At 49.4% G+C, this 20699-nt stretch overlaps 1 pseudogene; it reads left to right on the top strand.

Moving 5' to 3' along the window:
- LOC147913554 (uncharacterized) overlaps nucleotides 1–20699 on the top strand; it is a 77536-nt pseudogene that overhangs the window by 40956 nt on the left and 15881 nt on the right.

Raw genomic sequence — 20699 nt, 5'->3', positions numbered from 1 at the left:
GTGGCCCTGCCCTCAAGGAGCTTATGGGCTATTGGAGAGACAAACAAAATAAGAAAATCCATGAAGGGAGTAGCAAGAGGCTGAGGTGGAGAATAACAGGGAGGCTACTTTAGAAAGGGGGTCAGGAAAGACCTCTGTGGGGTGGAGACGGCATTTAGCTAAGACTTAGAGGATGACAAGAGGCTGGTTTGGGGAGAAGCAGAGGAAAATCATTCCCAGGGAACAACAGGTCCTGAGGTAGGAAAATGCTTATTGGGTTCAAAGAGCCAAAATGAGGCTGGGTGACTGAGGCAGAGCAGGCAAAGGGGAGGGAGGCAGGAAGGAGGTGGAGTGGTGGGCAGGAGCCGGCAGGAGACTTGAGGTCTCGATTTTATTCTCTCTGAAACGGGAAGCCAAAGCAGAGCCCTTAAGATCACTCTAGCTGCCAGGTGGGAGATGGATTTGAGGGTGGAGACCATGAGCAGGAAGACCAGCCAGGAGGCTGCTGGCGGAGCCCAGCTGAGATGGGGGGTGTCCTGGGCTGAGACAGTGGCAGTAAAGATGGAGAGAATGGACAACTTGAGACAAAGTTCAGAATCACGGGACTTGATGAAAGAGGACAACGCCCGGCTTACTGCCTTGAACAGCTGGGTAGACAGTGGTGCCATTTAAGGAATGGGGGAGGCATGGATGGGGCACAGCAGGGGAGGGGGATGAAAAGCAAGAGTTTGGCTGTGGTGGTTTTGGATGTGTTAAGCTTGATATGTCAACTCTGTTGACACGTGGAGAAACCAAGAAAAACATTGGATGTGTAAGTCTGGTGTTCAGAGGAGAAGTCTGAGCCGGAGATGAACATTCGGGAGTCGTCAGCCCAGGAGTGGCAGCTAAAGCTATGGAAATGGACACGCTCACCTAGCAAGCAAGCCCAGAGAGAAGAGAGCGTCAGGACCAGGCTGTGAGAAGAGCCAGCATTTCAAAGGTGATTTGGGGGACAAGGAAAGCCCTGATCGGATGCCACCCCCACCTCCCCATCCCTGCATCATGCCAAGAGGGGGCTCAGCCTCTGGGGACTCTCAATGAACCCCACACGTCACTCTTCCTTCTGAGACCCTTCCCAAAATCCTCCCTCCACACTTAGTGAAACGGGATTCTCCACATCCTTGCCTTTTCTTCCCCCATCCAGTCTAAGCAGAAACTTCCGACGACGAGGGGAATAAGAAGCATTTAGTATCTGTTCTGCACTGCTAATTCCATCACAGATTTCCATCATTCACGCCTGGCAGTCTAATTTTCTCCTTTCCCCTCTCCCAGCACAGTCACAGCCTTAATTATTGACCTTTTCACTCTTCCCACACCACCTTTTCCCCTCGTCTCAGTTCTCAGGAAGTTCCGCTCACAGGATTATCTGCCGGATCCTCACCTGGGGATAGAAGCCATTTTCTGTGGACAAGTCTCCCTTCAAATCTCCATCAGAAAAGTCAGAGATCTCTGTGCTTCAGATAGGAAACTCAAGCTGCACAGATCACGCTTCGGGTGTACATGCAGGTGTACAACCTTCGCCAAGAAGTCTCACCAAATTTTCACGAGGTCAGAGTTTCCAAGGGGCTGGTCACTCCTGCTCTTTCTCCTCCTCAAAATGTGGCATGAGACAGTGTTACACTGTCGCACTTGCAGAGTGATGCGTCTTGTTCTAGGGGCCACGTTTCAAGAGAGATGGACACACTAACAGGCAGTGGAAAATGGTTACCACCATGGAGAAGACGATCAAAGCCACACCAAATAAGCAGTGGTCAGAGTTAGAGATGTTCAGGCTGAAGAGAACATTCTAGAGCAGGGGTCAGGAAACTATGGCCCTTGGGCCAAATCCGACCTGCTCCGTGTTTTGTAAATAAAGTTTTATTGGAACTCAGCCACGTTCCTTTATCTACATGCCGTCTGTGGCTTCTTTTCATGCTACAGTGGCAGAGTTGAGTAGCTGTGACAGAGACCGTAAGGCTCGCAAGGTCTAAAACACTTACTATCTGGCTCATTCTAGAAAAAGTTTGCCAACCCAGCTCTGAAAGGAAGGGAAGGAGGGAGGGAGAGAGGGAGGAAAGGAAGGGGAAATACAGCTGTTCAAACCTCCGTTGTAAGAAAGAGGGATTCGATTTGTTCAACGTGGCCCCAGATGTCAAATGAGGAACAAAGTTACAGGACGAGAGATGAGCTGGATATAAGGACTCCACACCAGAACGGCTGCCTGGAGCAGTGAAGATGATGTCACTGGATGTCCACGTGTGGCGGGTGCACTGAGGTCCCCCAGAGGCACGCAGGTTTAGCTAAAGATTTTGCTAGAGGAAACGTGCAAGCTGAAAGGGTTTTGAAAGGCAGGATGAGGACGGAGAAAGGGCTGTGGCTAGAGAGACCTGAGAGGAGACGTTATGGGGAGGAGGGACAGCGATGTGGCCACATAGTGAGGAACTTGACGAAAGATGCAGGTTTCACCGTGTGGTGTGCGACATAATCTCTTCTGTGTTCTCCTGACATCTTCAGTTAAAGCAATATTTTGCCAACGTTTCTGGGATTGGATTTGTGGAGATTTAGAGGAGGGGACATGATGTGGGGACATCTGTCTTAAGGAAATAGCATATTAGCCCAAAGAGACCTGGGTCCATGCCAGTTGAACCAACCCTTCTGGGTATGTCACAGATGCTGGGAGGCCATTCCAATCCTGCCAACCCCGAGGCCGGATGAATCTTTGAAAACATGATCTGGCTTAACACTAGCATTTGGTTGAACATTCGATATGAATCTTGCTGAAGCGAAGCCATAATACATTTTTTAAATTTTTCTTTCATTTCAGATCCTTCTTAGGAATTCCTAAGGTTCAACCACATGTGGAAGATTCCAGGAGGCAAAATAACTTCTGAGTCTTGGGATTTCCCTGAGATGATCCAATTCTGTGAAAATTTCATGGAAGTTGTCCAAATCCATAGAATGTACAACACCAAGAGTGAACTGTAATGCAAACCATGGACTTTGGGTGATAATGATGTGTCAATGCAGGTTCATCAACTGTAACAAATGTACCACTCTGGTGGGGATGTTGACAATGGGGGAGGCTGTGCACGTGTAGGGGCAACAGGTATATGGGAAGTCTCTGCACCTTCCTCTCAACTTTGCTGAGAACCTAAAACTGCCCTAAAAAAATTGTTTTTAAAAATTTTTTCACAGAAGTTTCAAACAAGAAGGACATTGAGGTCATAAGTCAGCTCTAGGTTGAATCCTGGAAGCTCACGGATCTTCAGCAGATGGGAAATGCGTACCCCACATGCTCATACCCTCCTGGGCTATTTCTACTGCCCCCAAAACTCAGTAGCTTTAAACCACAACAATTTATTATTTCTCACGATTCCGTGCGTTGGCTGGGCATTTCCTCTGCTGGTCCCACCTGGGCTCACTTGTGTGGCTACGTGTAGCTGGAGCCCAGCTGGGCTGGAAGGTAGACAATGGCCTCATGCACACGCTGAGCAGGTGGTGCTAGCTGTTGGCCAAGGGACTTGGTTTTCCTCCACGTGGTCTCTTGTCCCCCAGCGCCCCTCTCCACACAGCCCCTTGAGCACAAGAGCCAGCCACTTGGTGCTGGCTTCCAAGAGACCAAAAATAAGGGAAGCTACAAGGGCTCTCAGGGCCTAGGACCAAAAGTCGGACACCATCACTTCAGCCGCACTCTGTCGGTCAAAGCAAGTCGTAGGCCAGTAAGGGTTCAAGAGGAGGGAAATAAACTTCACCTCTTCGTGGAAGAGTTTGCCATCACACTGCTAAAGGGCATTTGTGGAATGTTGCACTCATCTTTGGAAACTACCAACCCACCCCCACACACACAGACACACACACACCCCGTTATATGCAACCCTCCCTTGAGGTGCATCCACTCCCAAGCCAGGACCTAAACTTGACAGTACTCTATGGAAGCAAGAAATTAGAGTGTCCTACACACCAGTTCTCTTCTTGCTTAACTTCAGCCCCATCATAAGCAGACCCTATCAGAGTTTATGTCTCTTGAGAAGCATTGTAATTGATCTTTAGATCAATCAATATTTATCCATAGCAACAGCCTGTGCATAGCAAATGTTCAGCTTATGGTGGGTTTTTCCTTTCTGCTAAATCATGCTAAGAGAACCACAATGAAACTTTATATTCAAAAAAAACTTTAAAGCCCCAATAATTAACAGATTTAACAGGATGCATCCCCTAATCCTTTCCTTATTTTTTTTTTGTTGTTGTTGTTGTTGAGGAATATCAGTCCTGAGCTAACATCCGTGCTAATCCTCCTCTTTTTGCTGAGGAAGACCGGCTCTGAGCTAACATCTATTGCCAATCCTCCTCCTTTTTTTCCCCCAAAGCCCCAGTAGATATTTTTATGTCATAGTTGCACATCCTTCTAGTTGCTGTATGTGGGACATGGCCTCAGCATGGCCGGAGAAGCGGTGTGTCAGTGCGCGCCTGGGATCCGAACCCCTGCCGCCAGTAGTGCTGCGCGTGCACTTAACCGCTAAGACACGGGGCCGGCCCCCTAATCCTTTCCTTTCATCACAGATGTCTATTGTTTTCTCAGCCCACTACCCCTCCCTTCTGTGGATACTTGCACCTCTTCCTACTACATCCACATGGCTCTAGTGGGGGCTGCCATGATCTTACATGACCCCGCCCCCCTGGCCACAGTTGATTGGTCCAGGAATGGGCACCTGACCCAGACAGGCCAATCAGAGTTCTTCCCTTGGATTTCCTTTTCCTAACTGGAACTGGAAAAATATAGTCACTGTCTGCGATGATAGGAACTGTGGAGTGAGAAAAATGGGAGCTTTTGTGGCCACATGCCTCACCTTATGGAGAAAACCAGTCATGAGTGAGAGAAAATTAAGGTGAAATGCAGACAAAGGCAGACACAGAGATGGAGAGACCTGACGGTGTATGAGCCCTGCTGTCTCCTGGAGCCCAGCTGCATCCCTGCCTTTCTGCAGAATGACTTCAGTGACATGAAAGGCCCGTAGCAGATGCTGTGCCCATAGCCCATTGAGACTCATCATTCCAGTACCGCATGCACCCAAGACTGAAGCACCCGTGTTGGCCTCCTTCCTTTCCTGAATCACTTCCCACTCCCCTATTGGTGCTCCCTGGAGTCACTCCCCAAATACACCACTTGCATTCTCATCCTTGTTTCAGGATCTGCTTCAGGGAAAACCAGACTAAAACGTGGTCTCTTTTCTTAGCTACACTAGTAAGATGTGGGTTTCTGTCACGTGCAACCAAGAGCTCTGACTATTACCTCCTTCAGGGGCGAGTCCTAAAATGTGCTTGGAATTTCCCATCTCCACTCCAGTGACTATGTCATAAATATTTAGATTTCTTAACAAAGTTTAATGGTATTCTTGATCAACCTTAAGTTTCACAAAGCGCACTGCACTTCCATAACAGTTCCCCATGACTGATACATCAGCCATGCAAAGGAATGGAAGAGTCAGCAATGGCTCTACTGGACTTGCAAGGAGAAGTCTACTTCAGGATGGCATGGTTGGGAGATGCTTCCAGAAATGTGGGACCCTCAAGCCTGCATGTCTCACAGCTGAGTACTAGGAGAGCTTGAAAACATAGTTGCAGAGAGAGATTTACTCACTCCTCCATATTTCATCCTCCACCCCATCCAAAATGCTCAATAAGTATCTGCTAAACAAATGATGGGTTTACGCCTTTAAGACTAGAACTCACCAAAGAGAAACCGAGACATACCACAATGCCATGACCATAAACATCGCAGTAACTGTAGGAGAATTCTCTCTAACTGGCCACCTCCACCAAGCTCTGCTGATTACACTGAATGTTGCACTTTGAGGAAGTTTCAGTGGACATGGCAGATTGTTGCATGACTGCTGCTATTTTTTCTGAGTTTCTAGAATATAGAGATGTGTGTGGATTGTCCCTAAAAGGGCCTAACTGATTAGTATACAATTCCTAAAGGGCCAAACCACTTAGCACAAGTATTTGCGTTCCCTTGGAGGACATACACAGCAGGGACTCAAGGTTCTCTCCAGACCAAAGCACACCTGGCCTTGGGCAGTCCCAATCCTGGTATCAACAGCGACTCTCCTCTGGGCCTGCTTTTCTCAGATTAGCATACATTGCTCATTGCCACCAAGGGTATTCAGGGATGCAAACTAAAGATAATGATGCTTTATTGGCCCTCAATCACCTGTCCCTCCCATGTGCTGGAAGAAGTGCCAAATCCAATTTGTCCAAGCACAAAACAGCATCATTGGCATCATCAGATCAGATACTAACTAACATCCGTTGAGCACTTACCATTACCAGGGGCAAATGTAAGTGCTTAACATGCCACATTAGCCAGGATAGACTAGGTTATGCCACAGTAACAAATTAACCCTAAAATCTCAGTGGCGTGGCAAAAGGTTGACTTCTCACATTCCATGTCCGCCATGGGTTGGCTGGGGACTGTGCTCCATATGGTCACTCAGAGACCCAGAACAGTGGAAATTCTACCATCTCAACACAGGCTTCCAGTTACCACAGTGAGGATGAGAGAGCCGGGTGGTTATGCACCAGCCCTTGAAAGCTTCAGGCTGGAAGTGATGCGTGTGGCTTCCACTCACAGCACACTGGCCATAACTACAGGGAGCGGGGGAGTACATGGGTAGCCCACGAGCAGTAAGCTTTCCTGCCAACACGCATTATCTAATCAGAGTCTCACAACCTCAGGAAATATATTGTTACTCCCTTTGAGGCATAGAGAGATTATAGGACGTGTCCCAAAGTGTCCTAGATAGTAAGTGGCAGAGCTGAGACATGAGCCCCGGCCTGGCAAGCTTCAAAACACTCTCAACCACAATGCTGCATACTCACCACAAAATTCTATGAAAATCCCTCCTAGAGCAACACACCGTGCTAAAGAGTAGGAGAAGCCAAGTTATGCAAATACGAAACAGAGCTCCCCTGACACACCACCTCCTCACCCCAAAGATTCAACGGAATTCTCAGGCAGTTTCAGAAGGAGAGAAATGGGGTCATCCCATCTGGGTCTGAGATCCAGCCTGCTGTCCACCCACGTCAAGACAAAAACCTTCACCTGAAACCCTGGGCAGACTCACCTCCCGTCACTGGAAAACCCACTGGTGACATCTTTGTACAATGCACAGATCTTTCTAAAAATGCAAAGGTAAATGTCATCCGTGTACCCACAGGAAGAGGCCAGAGCCAAGGAGATCTGCTGTTGTCATATCTGGATGAGTAGCTCCCAACAGGCTCCCAACAGGCTCCCAACAAGCTAATTCCTGCCAGCCTACAAAACTCCAGTGTGGCACCACCTCCTCCAGGGAGCCCTCCCCTGCCCGGCTTCTCTGAGTTAGGACCCTCTCCCTGTGTTCCCGTGTCACTTCCCTCAGGTTGGGCCCTTCCACTGCGTGTAACCCTTTCCTTGTCTGCCTGTTCCCTGGACTCTGAGCCACCCACAGGCAACCTTTGCATCTGTTCTTGTGTCTCCTGCACCTGGCGCATAGCACGTGCTCAATAAATGTGGGGTGGATGGGTGGATGCTTAAGTGTGTTCCAAGCAATTTGTTCCCTTGGGGAATTTAATGCCTCTGCGCCCAGCAAACGTGTAGCCAAGTTCTGAAACTACTGTCCTGGCCTCACTTCCCACTGTGTGACCTTGGAGTGGTCCCACAGCCTCTCTGAGCTGTTTACTCAGTTACAAAGTAATGACCACCTCACAGATGTGTTGTCAAAATTAAGTGGAAAGCAGAGGGTATTCAAGCAAAAGCTTGTACACAAACGTTCACAGAAGCACTATTCACAATAGCCAAAGGTGGAAACAGCCCAAATGCCCATCAGCTAGTGGATATATAAAATACGGAATATCCATACAGTGGAATATTATTCAGCCATAAAAAGGAATGAAGCACTGACACGTGCTACAATGTGGATGAACCTCGAAAACATGATGCTGAGTGAAAGTAGCCAGACACAAAAGACCACAGGGTGTATGATTCCATTTCTATGAAATGTCCAGAATAGGTAAATCTGAACAGACAGAAAGCAGATTAGCAGTTGCTGGGGCCTGGGAGAGGGAGGAATGAGGAGTGATTGCTAATGGGTATAGGGTTTACTTTTGGGGCAATGAAAATATTCTGGAACCCGATAGTGGTGATGGTTGCACAGCACTGTGAACGTACTTAATGCTGCTGAACTGTACACTCTAAAATGGTAAATTTTATCTTATGTGTATTTGACTACAGTAATTTTTAAAAATTCTACTGGAGAATTTTCAACTAATAACCTTCCTAGGATTTAAAAATAATAATAATTAAATGGAATCGGTCATGTATACACAGTTCCCGGCCCTCATGGGCACTCAGTCCATGACAGTTGTTTCCATAACCATAATGAGCAATGCTATGTTCTCCCCATAAAAACAGAATATACCGAGCAGAGGAAAGAGCCAACCTAATTTGTTCCCCAAATCTTCATAGCAACAGAATTGGTCTAAGAGTCCAAAATATTTCACATGGTTTGACTTTTTTTATTGTGGTAAAATACACGTAACATAAAATTTACCATTTTTAACATTTGAAAGCATACAGTTCAGTGGCATTAAGTACATTCACTGTGTTGTGCAATCACCACCATCCATCTCCAGCGTCTTTTCATCATAAAACGTTTCATCGTAAAACATGGCATCTCGTGACACTCCAGGGTTTCCAGCCACAACAGAGCTGGGGCAGAATTATCAACTCGGACTTTGTTCAACCACAGATAAAAAGGGAGAAAATGGGAGCGGGCCCAGGAACTCGGCGATGTGTGCGTGTGAGGCGCTGGCGCACGACGGGGCTGGGGGCCTTGGCGCTGGGGCTGCCGCCCCGTCCCCGGGAGGAAGAGCTTCAGTGAGCCGCTGCTGATCTCTCCAATGGCTTCCGCTGGGACTGCGACCAGGATGTGGACACCGGAACATGCACCACCTGGCCCAGGAGGGCGTGAAGGCCACGTTCCTCACGCCACCCTTCGTGACAACGACCTCCCCGTCCTACTTCAACACCATCTGGGGCGAGCGCCGCTCTGCAGCCAGTCCGCTAAGGCTGGTGGAAGCCCCCAGCATCTGTCGTTCCTGGAGAAAGAACCCACTCTCAGTCCGCTCCAGGGAGACCGAGGCCTCTCGTGCAACCTGCAGTCAGCCCCGCAAGAAGCACTAGCTTAGAGCATCCTGGGGTGCTCAGGGTTGTTTCTAGAACAACCGTGGGCTACGGAGCCTCGGTCTGCAGACAGAATCAGGACCATGGCTGCAGCCTCCTGAGGGATCTCCCTGCGCCCCAGGCCTACCCCACCCTCCTCCCTGCCTTTCACACAGTGGTTGCTGATTTTTTTTTTAAGTAAATCACTAAAAGAATATTATAAAAATAAGAAAACATTAAAGCTTACAGAATTCAACTAGATCAGGCAACTCCCTGCTTAACAGTGGCGAGTTGGAGGGATACCAAGGCTCTTCAAAGAGAATTCCAATTTTGTCTTCCTGTGGCCCCGAAGGTCCCCACAGCTGGCCCCTGGCCCTCTCTCTCCTGGCCTCTCTCGCCTCGCTTCCCCTCTCGAGCTTCCCCCAGACCACAAAGGCCTCCTGCTGTGCCCCCACCCAGCCCCTCCCACCTCAGGGCCTTTGCCCTTACTGATCCCCCCAGCTCACCTGGGGAGTGTAGTCCAGCGGGGGAGGCAGATGTTAGACAGCAAGCACACTGAAGGATCTCCTTACAACTCTGAGAGCGCCAAGAAGGAAAAGCAGTTTCTCCGGGAGAAGAGGGCGAGGGCAAGTTGACGTGAAATTGCAGAGGCCTGGAAGGCATTCTGAGGGTGGGGCAGCTGAGCTGAGAGCAAAAAGAGACCTTGGGGGACAAGAGGAAGGAAAAGTGTTCAGGCAGAGGGAACAGCATGTTCGAGGTCTCTGTGACAGGAAGGAACATGGTCATTCCAGAATATTCCAGTTGCCAGAATGCAAAGAACTCCACTCTACTAACAGTAACAGTAGCTTCCGTTTCTCTGTCGTGGGCCTGATGCCGGCACAGTGCTAGGTGCCTCGCCTTTGCTGTCTCCAACACAACGATACTGCAAAGCAAGTTGTCCCCATTCCACAGCTGAGACAACTAAGGCTCAGAGAGGCTGAATAACTGACCCGTCACTCAGCCAGGAACAGGGAAGGGGGAAGCCAGGCCTGGACCCAGGGTGTCTGGCTACACGAGACTGGTTCTGCCCGGTTCTGAGCCTGGAACCCGCAGACCCCTCTCTCAGGGCCGGGAGGGCTGCCCCGGAGTGTGTGCCTCACCCCTAACCAGGGGGTCGCTCCCTTGGGGGTCCACAGGCAGCTCCAGGAGCCTCCAAAATGATACACAAGCCGCTCGTGCCTTTTCGGCGGTGGGGAGAGGGTGTTATCGCTGCCATCAGACTCAAAGGGGCCCTCGAATCAGAAACTGACAGAATGGAGCTGAACAACCGCTGGGAGGGAGATTTGCTGAGAGAGATTTTCCACATGTAAACTCTCTGAGAGACGAGTCGTTTGGGAACGATTAGCATCAGGAAGCAGGAACTAAATAGCCCTTTCCTGGAGGAAGTAAATGCCACTTCCCAGCAGCAGTAACTTCATAACGCTGAAAGATCTCCCCGGGGGCAGAGTCTGGGTCCCTGAACGCTGAGAATATGACGGGCACAAAATATCGTAAGGCACGCCCACTTTTTATGTATTCCCAGAAGAGTTTTTGATGAGAAGACATAAACAGTGAGAGCAAATTGTAAAAACTACGAAATCGCCCCAACTCCTCTCCTACGATCGTGGCCAGTGGGCACAGCTTCAATGGAGAGTCATTTGGCAACATCCAACACAATTAGGAACGCACAAACTTTCCTACTTGGCAATTCCACTTGTAGGACTTTGTCCTACAGAGATACAGTTGCTCAGTGGAAAACCATGTACAATGTGTGTGCAAAGCTATTCATTGCATTACCGTTTGTAACAATAGCAAAAGAGAATATAAATAACCCAGCTGTCCATCCAGAGAGGAGTGGCCAAATAAATCTATCCACAGAATGGCACACTCTGTCACCTTTTAAAAAAAATGAGGGAAGTCTTCGTGCCTGATAGGAAGCTATCTCCAAGATGGATTAAGTGACAGAAGCGAAATGCAAAGAACGTATGTAGCATGCACATGTGTGTGCATACAATACACGTGTGTATGTATGTGCATATGATTGCTTATAGACACATAGAGGATCTCTGGAGAAATGAACAAGAAATTGGTAACACTAGTTCCTCCAGGGAGGGGACGGGCGGGAGGGACGCTTTGGACTATACACACCGTGTGCCTTTTAGATCCTGAACCATGTGAATGCATTGCCTATAAAGAACAAAGTGTTATAACATAAAATAATCGTTTTAATGCACCCACTGTGGAAAAAACACGCTCCTTTGTCCCTCTTGTTTATAACCAGACCTGCCATTTCCTGAGCTGGTGAACACTGACTCTGCTTCGACTTGAAAACAGGGTTCTCTGCCTCGGCATCCTCGACCTTTGGGACAGCCTTGTTCTCTGTGGTGGGGCTGGTCCTGTGCACCGCAGGATGTGGAGCAGCATCCCTGGCCTCCACCCACTAGATGCCAGGAGCGCCCCCTGCCCACATTGTGACAACATGTCTCCAGACGTTGCCCAGTGCCCGCCGGGGGGCAAACTGGACCCCAGCTGAGAACTGCTGCCTTGAGTGGCTGAACCCAGTACCTGGCTTACGAGGAAGCACAGCAGGTACCAGGATCATCAGATCCTTCAACTCTCGTAACGATGATATGAAGCCAGAACAGTACCCCTCTGTCCAGGTGAGATACCCGAGGCCCATGGAATGTGCAAATCTTTCCTGGGGCAGAAGGAGGATTGGAACTCGGCCCTGGACGGTTCCAGACACTGGGTCCTCAATCCCTGCCCTCCAGCGAGGCTATGGCCCTCGATGCCTTTGGTTCTACTTAAGGAATCATTCCAAACCCCTCTGAATGTTGCCCGTCCTCGGAGCTTCCAGGCAATGAGTACATATCCTGCATATGCTATATTAGTGAAACAGAGGCCACCGGGACCCGGCAAAACCACCAGCATTTGTCTGCATGAGCTGGGATCAAGCTGACCTCTGTCTGACTCCCATGCGGAAGAGAATCATCCGTAATAGAAAAAATAATGGATAAAAATTGGTGCTGCCAGCACCCAAAGACCTCATCAGATTCCGGGGGGCAGGCCTGACACAAACTATGATGAAAGGGGCTCTCTTGGCCCGACGACTAATTAACTGTGATCTTACGAACACCTCTGGGCAACTGAACAGGCGAGAGAGGGGAGGAGGGGGCGGCCGCTCTGCCTCACATCTCGGCTGCAGTACCACGCACAGCTCCGATAAGGGCTCAGGGCCGAGAAGCCATGTGGCCACCCCTCCGAGCTTCCTAGGCAGAGTCCAAGGGGCCAGGTGGTCCTAGGCGGGGGCAGAGCCAGAGAGGCCGTGCCCCGGGCACAAGGTCCCATGAGGGAGCCTCCCTGAGACTTAGCCGACGTGGCGGCCTGGGTCAGAACCCTGGGTCCTGCAGGGCACAGTCTCCCTCCGGGCAGCATGGCCTCCTCTGTCTGGGGCTGTCAGGTGTGCCAATAGCTCAGCCCTCACCAGGAGCCAGGACCACATGACCCTCATCGGCTTTCCCTGCTGCCAGTGAAGAAAGTCTTCTCAGAGAGGTCTCTGGAGGGCTTATGTTGTCTTCATCCTTTCATTCGACGAATACTGTTTGAGCACCTTCGTGGGGCCGGGCAGTGGGGACGGTGGCCAACTACACACTGATGCATCTCCAGGGTCTGGCCATCTTTCCAGGGCCTGTCCCACCACACAGCTCACGTCCCTTCTGCTCTCAGATCCCACAGATCTTTGGGGGGTTTGCTTCCTTTTCTCTGTAGCTCCCCCAGGGAGGACAAACCCCCTTTCTTGGGAATCCTCTGCCTCTTTGCTCCCTTTCTCTGACAGCTCAGGGAATTAGAGAGGGGAGCTTTGTCCTTACTCACCTGTGTCCCCCCCGAACCTCTCTCTGTGCCCCGACTCCTCTATGGCTCCCATAAGGGGCTAAGCTTGTGAAACTCCAAAGCCGGAGGAGCCTCTGCTTCCTACACTTTCTCCCCTGGCCTCCGCTCCTTGAAGTGTGGAGGACAGAAGTCCTGGCTGTTTGAATGAGGGACAGGGAGAGAGGATTTCTTTTTAATTGGCTATTAATTCAAAATATCCCACCTCACCATCTCTCCACGTGAGAAAACCTTTGCATCCTTACGAAGGGTGTGCGTTTTTCCTCCAAGTGTTTACCCTCCAGCTCCACCTGTAAGAAGGGGAAGTGGGGCCTCTCTCGAGGATTGAGGCCCCCAAGTGCAAAGCAAGACCCGCCTGTGGGGTGACGTTCCCTCTCTAGCTCCCCAAGGCTGTGCACTGGGCAGGTCTGCATATGGAGCAAGCTCCTCCTTCCCTCTTCAGAAGGGCCATTACTTCCTCCAAGATAGTTTTCTTCTTCCCACCTGGCCCCATCCCCCAAACCCCCATGCCCCCCTCCCCACACACGCACACACACACGCAAAGGGGGGCTTGGCCATCACTCCTGGAAGTTCCTTAAAATGGAATGATGTGCTCTATGGCTGCGTAACAAATTGCCACAAACTTAGCAGCTTAGAACAACACCCATTTACTATCTCTCAGTTTCCATGGGTCAGGAGTCCAAGCACAGCTGAGCGTGGCCCTCTGCTCAAGGTCTCACAAGGCTGCAATCCATGTGTCAGCCGGGGTGGGGTCCTCTCCCAAGCTCACGTGGTTGTCGGAGAACTCATTTCCTTGCAGCTGAGAACTCATGGCGGCTTGCTTCTTCAAGGTCAGCAGGAGAGTGTCTCTGTCCTCTAGACTCTCTTTTAAGAGCTCACCTGATTAGGTCAGGCCCACCCTGGATAATCTCCTTTTGATTAACTCTAAGGGAATTTATTAGGAACCTTAGTTACATCTGCAAAATCCCTTCAATTTTTCCACATTCTATTGGTTAGAAGCAAGCCACAGGTCCTGCCCATGCACAAGGAGAGAGAATTATACAAGGCATGTAAATCAGGGGGTGGGAAACTTGGAGGCCGTCTTAGAATTCTGCCTACCACAAATAGGACCTTGGTGGGGCTCAGATAACCAGGGGGTGAGCATCAGTCTTTGTTCAAAGGCAACAGGTAACAGGGGATGGTGCCCCAGCATGGAGCTCCAGAAAGTCCCCAGAATTATCGTCTAACCCCTGAGCCCCAGGGGTTGATGCAAATGGGGCAATGAACGTCCACAGAGGCTGGGCTCCCCACACCACAGTGTGTCAGCACATCAGTATTAGACCCTTTCTGTTACGTAGGCGAAAATGATGATGATGATTTCAAGGAAGAAGCAGAAGAAGAGAGGGAGGAGGAGGATTAATTTGAAAGTACTTATATTCATTTCCTGGAGCTTCCATAACAAAGTACCACAAACTGGGGGGCTTAAAACAACAGCAATTTACTCTCTCGCAGTTCTGTCTCGCCAGAAGTCTGAAATCCAGGTGTTGACAGAGCCACGCTCCCTCTGAAACCCGGAGGGAATTCGTCTTGTCTCTTCCTAGCTTCTTGTGGTTTGCTGGCGATCTTTGGCGTTCCCTGGCTTGTAGATGCGTCGCTCTCATCCTCCTTCCAACCCGTGGAGTCCTCCCTGCATCTCTGTCTTTGCATGGCACCTTCTTCTAAGGACACCAGTCATTTGGATTAGGAGCCCACCCCACTCCAGCATGACCTCACCTCTGCAATGGCCCTATTTCCAAATAGTGTCACATTCTGAGATGCTTGGGTTTAGGACTTCAATCTTTCTTTTTTGAGGACCGCAATTCAACCCCAACAGTACTATAACACATAATTAATTGATAGCTACAGGCATGGCTACATCCAGGTCCTCAAACTATGTCATCAGAACAATCCATCTCTCTCACTCTATTTCTCTCTCTCTCTTTCTCTTTCCTAAGAGTGACCACGAATTTCCCAAGATTGGCTCTCATGAGGCCAATTTGCTTCTCAGAACCAATCGCTGTGGCCAGGGGGCGTGGAATGATGCTGAACACCCAAGCTGGGACCACGTGCCCCCCAGGTCAGGGTGGGAGGTGGCAAGCCCCGCACAAACCATGTGGACTGTGAGTTGGGGCTAGTGGGTCCCCAGTGGAAAACCGGGGACTGTTATCAGAGACAGGAGCAATGAAAGAAGGTCTGGCAGAAACTGCAGGGGTCTGCCACACCAGCCTGGGCTGACCCTGCTGGGATGGTGACCCAGGACCCAGGCCCAGGAAATCACAACTCCATCCATGGGGCTGCCCATAGGGCATGGTTCCCTGTGGATTCGGTGACCACACCTGCAAACAGCCACCTCCCAGCACTGTCCCTCCGTCCCCCTAAACTCTGTCGCAATTCCCCTCAGATCTCGCCGAAATGAAAAGCCATCCTCTGAGGGTTAGCAGCTCATTCTGCTAGTTTAAATCACTGGATTCCCTCTCTCCAGAAGCCTGTACTTACCACTCCATCAGTGGTAATGACAATGAACATTTTTGTAATCTCAGTTTTTATTGCAAAGTGATGGAGGACCAGGAGACTAAGTTACGCTGCTGAAACTCGGGAAATTCCACCAAGCAAACGGTGGGTGGATGGAAGTCTTACGGCAGCAGCGTATATTTTCTTTCCCAAGAAGCTGACTGAAAATAAGAAGCTATGACCGCCATGTTTCGGACAAAAGTTATCAAAAGCATAATCCATGATATTATAATTTGACAATTTTAGATCTAGTCAAATGGATACAGCCCAGGGGGGAGAAGGAGATGCTCCATAACTAGACGGTGGTTGAGAATAATAATAGTGAGGTCCTCTCTAGTCAACATTTTCTCCTTCCTTAAAGGACACTCGATGGCAGGCTCAGGGCCCCTGGTGGTCAGAAATAAAGTCTCTCCCAGTTCCAGAACTCCCCTCCCAGGGCAAGCCCAAAACCAGAGCAACCACTTACAGCCGTGTAGATTGTGTACAGCACGATTCTGGGGGAGTGTTTTCATGAATACCATGCAGGTGGTGCCCCCTGGAGGTGTGCAGGGCACAACTTGCACAAATGACCAGGTGCTTACATGCGATCCCAAAATCAACACATAAGAGGTAAAAATTCCCCAGAGACGTGTAATTGGTCATGACTCCACCGCTCCTTCTACATGAGACGGGAGCGGAGGAAGTGTGGCCAAACGTACTTGGCGCATCTGTGAGAGTAGCTCAGGTTCCTCAGCCTCAGCGCTATCGACATTTTCGGCCGGATCCTTCTTTGTCTTAAGGGGGTGTGCATCATAGGATGTTTAGCAGCATCCCCGGCCTTTACTCACGAGACGCCAGCAGCACCCTCTCCCAGTTGACACAACCAAAAATGTTGCCAGACATTGCCCAGTGTTCCTTGGGGGACCCAACCGCCCCCAAGTTGAGAACCCCTGGACCAGATTATAATATGCAAATCACAAGGAAATCAGAGAGCAGGAGGTCACACATGTGACACTATCCCAGTGAAAACCAGTGTCTGAGAGAGGTAAGAGAGCTAGGGACAGAGAAAGGAAATTAAATTCCTGCTGCTATAACAATACAGCCTGGCAGATGTTGTTGGAAACCTAGTTAGAAGACGCCGTAAAACTGAATCAGCTCCCATCCTGCTCCCCAGGCGACAGCTCTCCACTGAAAAGTCCTGGACGTCAGCAGAGCCCCAGACACAGGCGACCAGGGCAAAGATGACCACAGATTGAGACAGAAGAGCCGTCTCTCCAACACCAGTCACTTCCACGTAGGGAGAAAAAACGGAGTCATGAAAAAATTGACAATAAGGAAGGCTGGGAAACCAGGATATTTCCTAACTTTTCAGTATGGAAATTTCCAACGTGCAGAAAAAGCAGAGAAAATTGCACAACGAGGCCCCGTGTACCCAGCACTGAGCTGCAAAATTTGTCCACATTTTGCCAATGTTGTTCAGTTGTCCCCACCCAACGCTCTATGCCTCCCTCCCTCCCTTCCTTCCTTCCTTCTCTCTTTCTTTCCTTCCTTCGGTCTCTCTTTCCTTCCTTCCTTCCTGCCCTCCTTCCTTCTTTACTCTCTGGAATCTTTTAAAGCAAATTCCAGACATCATGTTACATCATCCATAACACATCAGTATGCATTTCTAACCTAAGGGTTTGGTTTGGTTTTGGTTTTTACGTAACCTCCACACCGTATTTAACAGATTTAACACGAAGGAACCAGGATTCTTGCAGGTGGAGAAAAGATCTAACTGCCACCCTAGGATTTCTCCTACTGGTGCCTCTCAAATTTGAACATCTATATGCATCACCTGGGGACCTGGTTAAATTGCAGATCCTGGTTCAGTGGGTCTGGGATGGGCCAGAGCGTCTGCATTTCCAATAAGTTCCCAGGTGATGCCGACGCTGCGGGTCCACGGACCACGTGAGAGGAAGGGACAGCCCAAAACACCGCAGCACCTGAGCACAACCTCACAACTGCTCCAGATTCCGAGTCCTTGAGTGAGAGGAGACAGAGCAACTGGAGAATGACAGCACGGGTGTGTTAGTTTCTTGTGGCTGCTGTAACAAAGTACTGTAAGCTGGGTGGCTTAAGCAACAGAAAGTCTACAGGCCAGAAGTCCAAAATCAAGGTGTCGGTGGGCCGTGCTCCCTCCAGGGGTTCTAGGGGAGAATCTTTCCTTGCCTCTTCTGGCTTCTGATGGCTGCCAGCATCCCTTGACTCGTGGCCACATCACTCCAATCTCTGCCTCCATGGTGCATTGCCTCCTCTTTTTCTGTCTGTGTCTTCTTCTCTTCTGCCTCTTATAAGGACATCTGTCACTCCACTTCGGTGTTGGAGCCCACACAGATAATCCGAGATGACCTCCTCATCTCGAGATCTTTAACCAAATTACATCTGCAAAGACCCTCTTTCCAAATAAGGCAACATTCACAGGTTCTGGAGATAAGCAAAGGGACATATCTTGGGCGGTGGTACGGGGCATCATTCAGCCCACTACACTGGTAAGAGGAAAAAATAAAGTGAGAAAAAGTGTGGAAGAGAGGACAGACCCCGCTTCTGTGACAGTGGCCAGGAAGGCAGGCCAAGGGTAAAACTGTGTGTTAGTAGGATTCCCAGATGAACTCAAGTGCAGCCGTCCGCTTCCAGCTCTTGGAGAAAGAACATTTCTGTTTCTGACAGCAGAGTAAAGGAAGAGGTGGGGAGCGAGAAAGCCCGTTCTCTGCTGGCCTAGTTCCTAAGGAATCGTGCCTCTGCCTTAGGGCCATTCTCAAGTCTTGTTCAGGGATAAAATGATTTATTGATGGCCATAATTAAAAAGCAATGTCAGAAAGAAGCAGCGTCAGCATTTTTCACTTGCAATTGCACGTGAGTAGAAGCAGTTTAGCACAATGGGCCTGCTAGAGTTTTATTTCCTCTGTCCAGAAAAGGGCTGCCATCATGGGGTGCTAGTGTTGGGGACAAGCCTCATTTCTACAGCAGGAATTGATGAGGTTTTAAATTTTGATTGGTGCGCTGAGCCACCTGTTCTCACTTCAAGTACTTTTGTCGTGGGTCCAGTGGATTATCAATGGGCGACACTATGTGTGTGTAGACTTGGGGTGAGTGACTTTGAGCCCCAGTGGGGGCTGTTTTTCCATCAACGTCTTGGCTGTGGCTCTGAATGAGCTGGTCTGCTCAAGATCGAATTGATTTCAGGGGGTTGGTTGACTTGATTTGGCAGCCGTTCTTCCTTGCTGATTGCATCCTGGCTAGTTAATAAGACATTTCTTCTTTAGTTTTGGGAATGTGAACTTAATGAAGCTCTGGACCTCACAAACTGGGAGGAAAATGAAGACATATTTATGGTTTATATGGTAGGTTAGTTCAAAGGAATTAGTGAATGATACATAGCAGGTCCTCAAATTATTGTTAAATAAGTGAATGCACGAAAGTGTATCTATGCCAAAATAGACTATTTGCAAATATATACTGTTCCACCTGAAAATTAGCAGGTAGGAACTGAAGAAATGTTTGGGGATGAGGGATGCTTTTATAGAGTTATTAAATCATAGCGTGGTTTATTTTAATCCCACTAAAGTATTTTTTTCCCAGATTGACTTTGGACTCAATCAAGCTCTGCTTCCTACTTGTTCAGATCCTGCCTGGCCATCTACAATGGGAGGGAGTTTGTTCTATTAAATTCAGCAAACATTGGTTGAATGCCTCCTGAGGGTAGAGCCCTATGCTTTGTGCCGGGGAGACACCAAAACAAATGAGGCACAGCCCTAGTCTCAGCCATGTCAGGGAACAACAGTTGTAAGAAACAGAAATCCACACTAGCTCGAGGAACAGGACCGCGCTGCAAGATCCCAATGGGCAAACACATGGGCATGGGAACCAAATTAGAGGCAATTAGAGACTGGAAACTGGAGTGATAGAAACCGAACTTCCTCTTCCTGGCTCTCAGAGGCCCGGTGGTCTTTCTTATCAGCCCCAGGGACTTTCTTATCTCTGCTTCTCTCACTCGCAACCAGCTTGCTCTTTTCACTCATGGTCCATCATGGTAGACAGCAAAGCCCACCACCAGCTGATTAGTTACTGTGGCTCTTGGTTCAAGTCTTGAGAAAGGAATCCTTGAGAGAGATAGAGAATTGGGTTTCTGGCCAACCAATTGAATATAGGGAGGAGACGTCATATGGTGCAAATAGGGTGCCTAGACCTGCCTTTCAGCAGGGCCTATGGGTCAGGGAATTCTAGGAGGAGGTACCCGTGAGCATTGCAGGCACTTCAGAACACGCTCTTTCTCTTTTTAACTCTCTCTCTCTCTCCCCCGCCCCCTAGATTGTAAACACCATGGGACAATCTAGGATAGTACTTGGCTCAAATATTTGAGAAAGGGAGGGAGAAAGGAAGGGGTTGGATCAAACTCTGGACTTCATGGTTTCCTAAGTTCACTCTGCAAGTATTTGAGAAATAAATAAGTGTCAGTCCCTGAGAACCAAGGGAAGGAGTCAGATCCAGCTGAGTTCCTTCCTGGACCTGAAATGCTCACTGGCTGAGTTCACGTGCACCCTGCCATAACAGGGGCTACAGTGTGGGAGGGCGCACTGTACGCTGATTAAAGCATAGTTAGCAAGCAGCAGGAGAGCTCACCCTACTTCCTGTTTAACTTGCATAATTACCCACATCGCCAGACATTGAAATGACATGGATGACAGACTCTCAGAATGATGGAGCCAGAAAGGCCTTTGGAAATCATTAACCCCTTTCATTTTATGGAGGGGGGAACTGAGGCCCAGAGAGAGAGCAAGGGCTTACAAGAGCCAAGACCAGGTGCCCCGCCTCCGGTCCAGCCCTCTTCTGCAGCATTGAGGATAGCATCATCTGACCCAAGTAAAACCAGCTCCTTTGCATCTCCTGGAGCTCCAGACATGGCCAACAGTGTTGCCTTCACTTCGTTTTTCCAGCCAGGTCTCCGATTGTCTCCAGAGTAGAAAATGCAATTTTAGTAGAAGGGTGATTGCTGCTCCCTGCAGCTGTTCGTGTCTTTGCTTTTCCTCTCCTCTATCTTGTTTCGCCCGCA

The sequence above is a fragment of the Ceratotherium simum genome, chromosome 26, assembly GCF_057802395.1.
Source record: "Ceratotherium simum simum isolate JZ-2026a chromosome 26, ASM5780239v1, whole genome shotgun sequence".
In the NCBI taxonomy this organism is placed as follows: domain Eukaryota; kingdom Metazoa; phylum Chordata; class Mammalia; order Perissodactyla; family Rhinocerotidae; genus Ceratotherium; species Ceratotherium simum.
This window is presented reverse-complemented; position numbering and strand designations above follow the sequence as displayed.